Source organism: Phacochoerus africanus, chromosome 6 (assembly GCF_016906955.1).
Source record: "Phacochoerus africanus isolate WHEZ1 chromosome 6, ROS_Pafr_v1, whole genome shotgun sequence".
Classification (NCBI taxonomy): Eukaryota; Metazoa; Chordata; class Mammalia; order Artiodactyla; family Suidae; genus Phacochoerus; species Phacochoerus africanus.
The window spans coordinates 33,954,528-33,964,284 of record NC_062549.1 but is presented as its reverse complement, the minus strand read 5'-3'; positions in this window follow the sequence as shown (position 1 = coordinate 33,964,284).

Sequence of the window (9,757 nt, the reverse complement as noted above, 5' to 3'; positions counted from 1 at the left end):
ATAGAAGAGTTCTGCTTGTGGTACAGCGGAAGCAAATCCAACTAGGAACCATGAGGTTGAGGGTTCGATCCCTGGCCTTGCTTGGCGGGTTAAGGATCCAGCCTTGCCGTGAGCTGTGGTGTAGTTCACAGACAAAGCTTGGACCTGGCGTTGCTGTGGCTATGGTGTAGGCCGGCAGCTACAGCTCCGATTCGACCCCTCGCCTGGGAATCTCCATAGGCCACTAGTGCGGCCCTGAAAAACAATTAAAAAAAAAAAAAAGTTGGGATAGAAGAAAATGTGTGACTTTCCAGGAACAACTTGGCTGTCTTCTCCATGCTAATTTGTACTGGAATTCCTTGAGAAATGGAGATGGCATCCCTATGCCCCCCACTGGGGCAGGTGGCAAGGGTGGGGAGGGGAGCCTCCATCTCCAGGAATTTTCTTTTTTTTTTTGGCTACACCAGAAGCTTGTGGGGCCAGGGATTAAACCTGTACCAAAGCATGGACCTAAGCCACTGCAGTGATAACCTATGATTCCTTCTTTTTTTTTTTTTTTTTGTCTTTCTGCCATTTTATTGGGCTGCTCCCGAGGCATATGGAGGTTGTCTGTGAGTCTGTTTCTGTTCTGTAGATAGGTTCATTTGTGCCATATTTTACATTCCACGCATTAGTGATATCATCTGTATTCGTCTTTCTCTTTCGGACTTAGTATGAGGATCTCTAGTTGCATCCATGTTTCTGCAAATGGCAATATTTTGTTCTTTTTTTGGCTGAGTTCTATTCCATTGTGTATATGTACCACATCTTCTTAATCCAATCATCTGTCAGTGGACATTTAGGTTGTTTCCATGTCTTGGCAATTGTGAATAGTGCTGCTATAAACATACAGGTGCGTGTATCTTTTTGAATTGTAGTTTTGTCCAGATATATGCCTAGGAGTAGGATTGCTGGATCATATGGTAGCTCTATATTTAGTTTTCTGAGGAACCTCCAATCTATTTTCCATAGTGGTTGTACCAATTTGCATTCCCACCACAGTGTGGAGGGTAGCCTTTTCTCCACACTCTCTCCAGCATCCATTAAAAAAAGAAAAAGAAAAGACAGGAGTTCCCATTGTGGCTCAGTGGGTTGAGAACCCCACATAGTGTCCCTGAAGATTCAGGCTTGATCCCTGGCTTTGCTCAGTGGGGTAAAGATCCGGTGTTGTCGTGAGCTGCAGTATAGGTCACAGATGCGGCTCAGATCTGGCATTGCTGTGGCTGTGGTGTAGGCTGGCAGCTGCAGATCCTATTCGACCCCTAGGCTGGGAACTTCTATATGCTGCAGTTACAGCCGTAAAAAGAAAAAAGAAAAAAAAGAAAAGAAAAGACAACCTATTGAATGTGAGGAAACAGATAGTTGCAAATGATGCAAATGATAATGATGTAATTTCCAAACAACTTATACAGCTCAACAACAACAAAAATCTCCTACAAACAATCCAATCAAAAAGTGGGCAGAAGACCTAAATCCGAAGAAGAATACAACCTAAATAGACATTTATCCAAAGACATATAGATGGCCAGCAACGCATTAAAAAATGCTCAACATCACTAATTATTTAATGCAAGTTGAGATTACTATTAGGTACCACCTTATACCAGTCAGAATGGCCATCATTAACAAGTCAAGAAATAGATGACCATTTTAAGTGAGTCTGAGTTCTAACTTCAATTCCCATTGCAGTGAAATATTTACTTATTAACAGGTATTTATGTAAATCATACTTATAACTTAATGTTAGTGTAACTGAATGCAGCTTTGGGTTTTTGTTGTTGCTGTTGTTGTTGTTGTTGTTGTTGTTGTTTTGGTGGGGGGGGGAGTGCTGAGGAGTAAATCCACAGTGGGTTTCAAAGAGAGATTTAAATTGCTAATTCCCCAGCATTAGAATGTCAGCATTGTCACATATTTAGTCTGAAGTCACATGTTTAGCATTCCTCTGTAGTAACCGTTCTTAAATTGCATTGTGGTTTGCATTTTAGTTTGAGAAGTAGTAAGAACAAATTCAGCACGAGGGGGGTATTTTTTTTTAATTTTTTATTTATGTATTTATTTATTTTGTCTTTTTAGGGCCATACCCTTAGCATATGGAAGTTCCCAGGCTAGGGATGGAATCAGAGCTGCAGCTGGCAGCCTACACCACAGCCACAGCAATTCGGGATCCAGGCTGTGTCTGTGACCTACACTACAGCTCACTGCAATGCCAAATCCTTTAACCCGTTGAGCGAGGCCAGGGATTGAACCTGAGTCCTCCTGGATACTAGTTGGGTTCGTTACCACTGAGCCACAATAGGAACTCCCTGTTTTTTCCTTTTCAGGGCCACACCTGTGGCATGTGGAAGTTCCCAGCTAAGGGTTGAATCGTGGCTGCAGCTGCCAGCCTGTAGCACAGCCACAGCAATGCTAGATCCTTAACCCACTAAGCAAGGCCAGGGATCGATGAACCTGCATCCTCATAGATATTAGTCGGGTTCTAACCCATTGAGCCACAACAGGAACTCCTGTTGTCTATTTTATTTTAAAGGGGATGAAAATTGATGAAGAAATCCCGCCCGCCAGAAAAGAGCTTTCTCTCTCTTTAGTCTCCCACATGATTTTGTACCTCTGGTCACGTCGGAAATTTCTTTTTTTCCTAATGCCGTCTGAGTTCTGCATTTTGGTGCTCAGAACAAGGAAGTGAAGGGATTTGCAAGACACACACATAATAGAAATGAAAAGGAGTATATCACCCGACAAAACATGCAGTTTGGAAGAGACATTTTTATTTGCCTGAGGCTCAGAAAGCCATGCCAGGGATGCTGGGGGGAACCAGAGCTGGGTCTCTCCTTCCCCAGACCCAATGTTGCATCTTACATTTTTGAGTGACCAAAACATGGTATTTTGACTGGGAGTGGGACCCCAGTGTGGCATTTCAATGGCATAATTTGTAACAGTTCAGCCAGTTCTTATTGGTCATCTACCTATCTCAGGTCTGGGCTCAGACTTGTATGTACCTTGGCTCACTGACTCCTTGACTCCTTGGCCACCTCCATCAGGTAGTTTTTTATCATCCACATTTTACAAGATTGGGATTTTACAATCTTACTTGGACTGGCACAGAGTAAGCACTCATTGAATGGGAGCTATTGTTTCAAATCATTGGTACTCCTTTATGAATAACTTCCGTATGCGATGATCAGAACGCTTTTTTATTTGTTGGCCACACCCGAGGGCAGGTGGAAATTCCCAGGCCAGGGATCCAACCATGTCACAGCAGTGTCCCGAGCCACAGCAGTGACAACCTGGATCCTTAACCCACTGAGCCATCAGGGAACTCTCATCAGCACACTTTTAGACTCTGACTTGGACCTTGAAAAAAAGGCTCAGTTTTGGTAGACGGAGAGGGAGAGGAGGGAAAGAGCCCTCTAACATAAATGCTAGGCTTAAGGAAGGAAACCCTAGGGAATATGTGGTAATGAGGAGTAAATGAGCTTGTTGGAACTGAAGAGAGGCATATTGGAAGCCATGACTAAAGGATAACCCTGGGTCTAATTTTGGAGGCTGGCTACATCAGGGAGTTTAGACACAAATTTAAATGCAGTGGGAATTCACCGAAGGTTTCGGCCTGGGGAGCTATTCTGGGGTGCGTGGAAGGGTTAAAGGCAGGGCAGGAGAGAGCATGGAGAGAAGTGAATTCTAGAGAATTTGAGAGAGATCGTGGTATTCCAGGTTTTAAGTGATAAAGTCTGAGGCTGAACCAGGAGAGTGGCTGAAAGAAAGGAAGGGTTGTGTGTGAGAGAAATTATGCAGGAGGACTTGTTAGGACTTGGAACCAGATGAAATTATGAGGAAGATGGAGAAAAGATCTCAAGGTCGTCATCTTGATACAATTGTGTATCATTTCCAGAAAAAGAAGATGATTTTTAGACGTAAATTGGTAGGTCTGACTTTGAACACATTGCTTTTGAGTAGAGTGAAGCATCCAGGTGAAACTGTCCACTAAGCAGTTGCCAGTGTGGGCTGAGGAGATGGCTTAAACTCTAGCCAAATAGAAGAAACAGAATGGAGGGTTTGTCCTTTAGAGACTCATCCTCTGTGAGTGAAGGAGGAAGGGAGCCACTGAAGGAGAGAGGAGGCAGGTTAGATTTGCAGGAAGAAAAGTGATAAAGTAAGCAAGTGTCAAGTAAAGAAAGAGAGGAGCCAGACTGAAGCCAAGGAATGGGGGACGGTCAAATAGGGAGAGGATAGTAGTGGCCACCAAACATTTGCAGGGGCCACTCACCTTCTCCTGACCTTCTAGCTTCTGAGGAGCACAGGAGGAGGTAATAGGGGCTTTGGAGAAAGAGGGTAGCTCTGTGGAGTAAAGATGGCAGGTCTTAGAGTTCCCTTGTGGCACAGCAGGTTAAGGATCCAGCATTGTCCCTGCAGTGGCTCAGGTTGCTGCTGTGGCGAGGGTTCAATCCCTGACCCAGGACCTTCACATGCCGAGGGCATGGCCAAAAAAATAAAAAATAAAAAAATAAGAAATTGTAGGTTTTGCACTGATATTTTTATTCATAAATAAATCTTGATTATGGCCGGTAGCACCATCTCGGAATACCCGCAAGTCTACCGTGTTGTTTTTTCACACTACTGTCAACATCATCAGGAACTGACATTTACTGAGAACAGTAAGGATGCCTTGGCTGCAAGTACAGAAACACGGGCTCAAGTCTGGAGACAGAGTGATCATTGCTTGGGTGATTAGTGGCTCAACAAAATAATTAAGGACCCAGGTTTTTTCCATTTCTTTTCTCTGCTATCCCCAGTGGAAGCTTGGTCACCAGGGAAGTAACAAGGTGGCTATAACGGTTCTAGGTACCACGACAGAAGTGTGTGTAACTATTTGGAGGAAAAGAGAGACCACCTTTTCCTGTGGCTTTCTCCCAAGTGTGAGGAAATCTCACAGAAGCCTCCCAGTCGAATTCCCCTCATGCCTCGCTGCCCAGAATTAGGTCACAATGCAAATATGTGATGCAATTATTGGCGAGGGGAATGGCATTGCCTTCAGAGGAATCAAATCCATGTCTCACAATTTCCTCATATAGGTCCTTAAACAAAATTGAATTCTGTTAAAAGGAGGGAGGAGGAAATTGAGCTTTGGTGGGCAACTCTTTTTTTTTTTTTTTTAAACTCTATTTTTGTGATTTTTTTTTTTTTTTTTTTTTTTTTTTTTGGCCAGTGGAAGTTCCTACCCCAGGATCAAACCCGTGCCACAGCAGTGACAATGCTGAATCCTCAACCGCTAGGGCACCAGGGAACTCCAGGCAACTCGTGCATGGAGGGTACATTGTTATCAGCCTGTAGGATTACAAGGAAATGCTTACTTGGTACAGTGTTGGACACACAGTAGGCACCTACAAATATTTGTAGGATAAATGAATACATTCTAGTACACCCTAAATGCTAAATGAATAATATAGCTATGCCATAGAGATTCAGAAGAAAGACCGCTAACAGGTTCTAGAGCAATGATTGATTGAATTTAGCAAGGTTCTATTAAAATGCAAATACCCAGGCCACAACTCCCAGAATTCAGATTCAGAGTTATTTCGTGGGCCCCAGTTATACACCCAAGAATTCTATGGGGTCCCAGGACAAGTGTCGCTGGTGTTGGGGAGGATAGCTCTACAAGTGTGGTTGAGATAGGTAAAATTTTTTAAAAAATCATTTAACGAATCGTCAAATTAAAGAACTTAGCAGTTTACCTTCTGATATTTGTAAAGTGGTTGCTAGGATCTATAGTTCTTATCAAAGAACCATATGTAGGAACTTATTGTGTAACATTTCCCTTCTGGGCCTAAACTTGTTGACTGATGAGGAAAAGGTGAATTCTGTGTTAACAATTAGTGTTTCCAAGTTTGAAGATATTTGTTTCTCTTTTTTTTTTTTCAGAGCTGCACCTTCAGCATACGGAGATTCCCAGGCTAGGAACCGAATCACCAGCCTACACCACAGCCACAGCAATGCCAGATCCAAACCACATCTGCAACCTACACTGCAGCTTGTGGCAACACTGGATTCACTGAGCAAGGCCAAGGATCAAACCCACATCCTCATGGATAATTGGGTTCTTAACTCACTGAGCCACAACAGAAACTCCTCAATCCAGCTTTAGATGACACAGTGGGAAAGATTTTGAACAACTACTGTTCTGTATTATAGGAGTTCCCATTGTGGCGCAGTGGTTAACGAATCCGACTAGGAACCATGAGGTTGCGGGTTCGATCCCTGCCCTTGTTCTGTATTACAAAGTGGTTGCCTATGGACTAAATCTATTTAATTTTATCTTATTTATAAGTAATAGCACAGGAAGTTATTATTTTATAGTTATAATGAACCAATCAGTTCATGCCCCCCCAAACTGATGTATTTAATAATTATAAACATTTTCTCATTAGTCTCCTATTTATTGTTATACCTAATTCCTATTTGTTTCTTTTAGGATACAATCACATAAAATTATCAAGTTGCTTTTTAATAATGAATGGAAAACAGTCGCTCCTGTTTATCCTTCCACAATGCCAATTTTCCATCGTCTATATCTTTATAATTTATGTTGTACCCAGCAAGCTTATAGGTATAGGGAGAGATTATTATTTCCTCCTTGATTGCCAAATTTATATTTATTAAAACAAAAATTTATGTTTACTGAAACTCTTAGGAGTTCCCATTGTGGTACAGCGGAAACGAATCCAACTAGGAACCATGAGGTTGCAGGTTCAATCCTTGGCCTTACTCAGCGGGTTAAGGCTCTTGCATTGCTGTGAGATGTGGTGTAGGTTGCAGACATGGCTCAGATCCTGTGTTGCTGTGGCTGTGGTGTAGGCCGGCAGCTGTAGCTCCGATTAGACCCCCTAGCCTGGGAACCTCCATATGTTGTGGGTACAGCCCTAAAAAGACAAAAGACAAAAAAAGAAAAAGAAAATCTTAGTTTGCTACAGCTCTTATTTAACTGCCTACAGTGAGGAAATAGAGCCCCAATTCCAATTAGCATGTTCACTCATGCCTGCTTTCATGTTGGCAATGTCATTTTCATTTATATCACATTAGTATTTATCTTCTTTCTTTCTTTTTTCTTTTTCTTTTTTTGTCTTTTTGTCTTTTCTGAGGCCGCACCACACCCGCGGCATATGAAGGTTCCTGGGCTAGGGGTCTAATTGGAGCTATAGCCCCTGGCCTACACCACAGCCATAGCAACGCAGGATCTGAGCCATGTCTGCAACCTACACCACAGCTCACGGCAACGCCAGATCCTTAACCCACTGAGCAAGGCCAGGGATCGAACCCACAACCTCATGGTTTCTAGTTGGATTCGTTAACCACTGCGCCATGACAGAAACTCCTGTTTATCCCCTTTCTTAATTCACCTTCTTACTTCTGGGTTGTACTCACTCCCTTTGCTTGAGGTGTATATGTGTATGTGTATGTACACATTTTATTTTCTCAATGAATGTACGAGTATTGATACACCATTTTGGATTGGATATTTGTCAAGCCTAGTTAGAGAATGTATCATAATCATAACAAAAATTATATAGCAAGTCTGATTTCAAAGCACTCTCACTTCCATTATCACAAACTTCAAAATTTAAGGGGTGTTAAAATTAATCTCATTTAATACGTTAGGAACTTGATATTTTTGCAGGATCATACAGCTAGTGGAGCCACAAAAAAAAAAGTTTTTTTTGGTTATTACATGGTGGATTTGGTAATATCATATAAACTGGATTTAATTTAAAGGATTTTTTTTAACCTGAAAAATCACCTCATTTTTTACAAATTAGCTCTGTAAGTAAATTGATGCTTTGGGAATATTAATGTCAAGGATCGTTTTAGTATAATTTGGTGTTTAGTGATACTGCAACTTTTAAAAATCAAAGTTTTAAGTATATGTATGTGAATAGAAAATGGGTTATGACTGTTCACTTGGTTCACCTGCTTCTTTAGACACCGCTTGTGTTCAGCATCTGCAGCAGTGTTTTTCTGGAATCTCATGGCTCTGTTCTTATCTATGAGACCAACCTGCAGGGAGCAGAGATATGAGGCTGTCTAGCTACCCAAGCTGGGATTCATGACCACCAGCTGTGCCTCACTGGTTACTGTTCTAGCAACTCGGCTACAGGCTTTTTGAGACTCAATCCCTTCCTAACATCCCAATTCTATTTCATAAATGATAATGATCCTTATAGTTAGCATTTTAGGGGGAGTCACTAGGTGCCAGGTGTTTGCTTAGATGCATTATCTCTCCTAATCCTCTTAATAAGCCCACTGGAAGGTTTACAGATGAGAACATTGAGCATTATGCATGGTAGCAAGTGACAGAGCCAGTTCCTACCTAATACATTGAGTCCCTGGCTTATTAGAGTCCCTAGTTATCCAGTCTCTCTAAGATCATGTTTTACAATGTCTTCCCTTTATCCAGCCCACGATCACTCCTGATAATCACAAAATTTTTCATGGCCCCCAAAGGATCAGTTATGCCAAGAATATTTTGTCAGATGTTAATTCATATTAAAAGCATTGTGTCAGAGTTCTCTGGTGCCTCAGCAGGTTAAGGATCCAGCATCATCATGCCATGGCAGAGGTTTGATCCCTGGCCCGAGGACTTTTCCATGCCTTGGGTCCAGCCGGGGGGAAAAAAAAAAAAAAAGCATTGTGCCTCTACACCCCAATAAAGTGATATTAATTGTGCTTTTCAAAGCCCATCCCGCCCTGTTTGAGGATCCCTACTTTGGAATCCAGGTGCCGCATCATGCATACCTTGCGGGGCTGAACAGTTCAGAACTGAAGTCCCACTGCTGAACTTCAGGCCAGAAGCCTTCCTTCCAAAGGCTCGTGGGTCTCACTGGATGTCTGCCAAGACTGCCTGTCACTGTGCTCTCCTGAGGTGGCTTATTGTGCATCACAGCCCTCCTCATGTGCCCTAGTGACCACATGACAGCAATACCTGAGGTCTGTTCCCGCCTCCTCCAGACACCAGGTTTCATCGATCAGCCCACACTTCTCTCACACCTCAGCTCTTACCTGCCCAACTCTCCCAACAATCCGCTCCTTCCCTTTCACCCCCAGGATTGCTTTACCGCTGTGGGTCTATGCAGTGTGTCCAGGCCCCTTCAACTAGTAGGCAAAGACTGACTGATATGGAGTTCCCATTGTGGCACAGTGGAAACAAATCCCACTAATATCCATGAGGATGCAGTTTCAATCCCTGGTCTCGCTCAGTGGGGCGGTAATCCAGGATTGCCATCAACTGTAGTATAGGTCACAGACACGGCTCGGATCCCGAGTTGCCTTGGCCATAGGTAGGCCGGCAGCTGTTGCTCCGAATCAACCAAACCCTAGCCTGGGAACTTCCATGTGCTGTGGGTGAAGCCCTAAAAAGAAAAAAAAAAAAAAAAAGACTGACTGATGTGACCCAAGTTCTCTGCAGATACCAGCCTGACCTCTGACCTCAATTTTATCCTACACAACTGTTAAAATAAATCATTAGCCCATTTTAATTTAGTTTAATATATATTTATCAAACATGAACTTGTTCCATGTGTTTGATTAGCTGAATTGGTAGAAGGAGAGGAGGACTTTCAAAAATGTGAGGAGTTGAGGATTTTACCCCAGCTTGCAAGCTAGCAAGGTAGCCTGCCATGTTTCAATGGGTGTTGATATGACACAAATCTCTTGGGTCAGTGCAAAAGGACTATATTATTTCCTACATAGT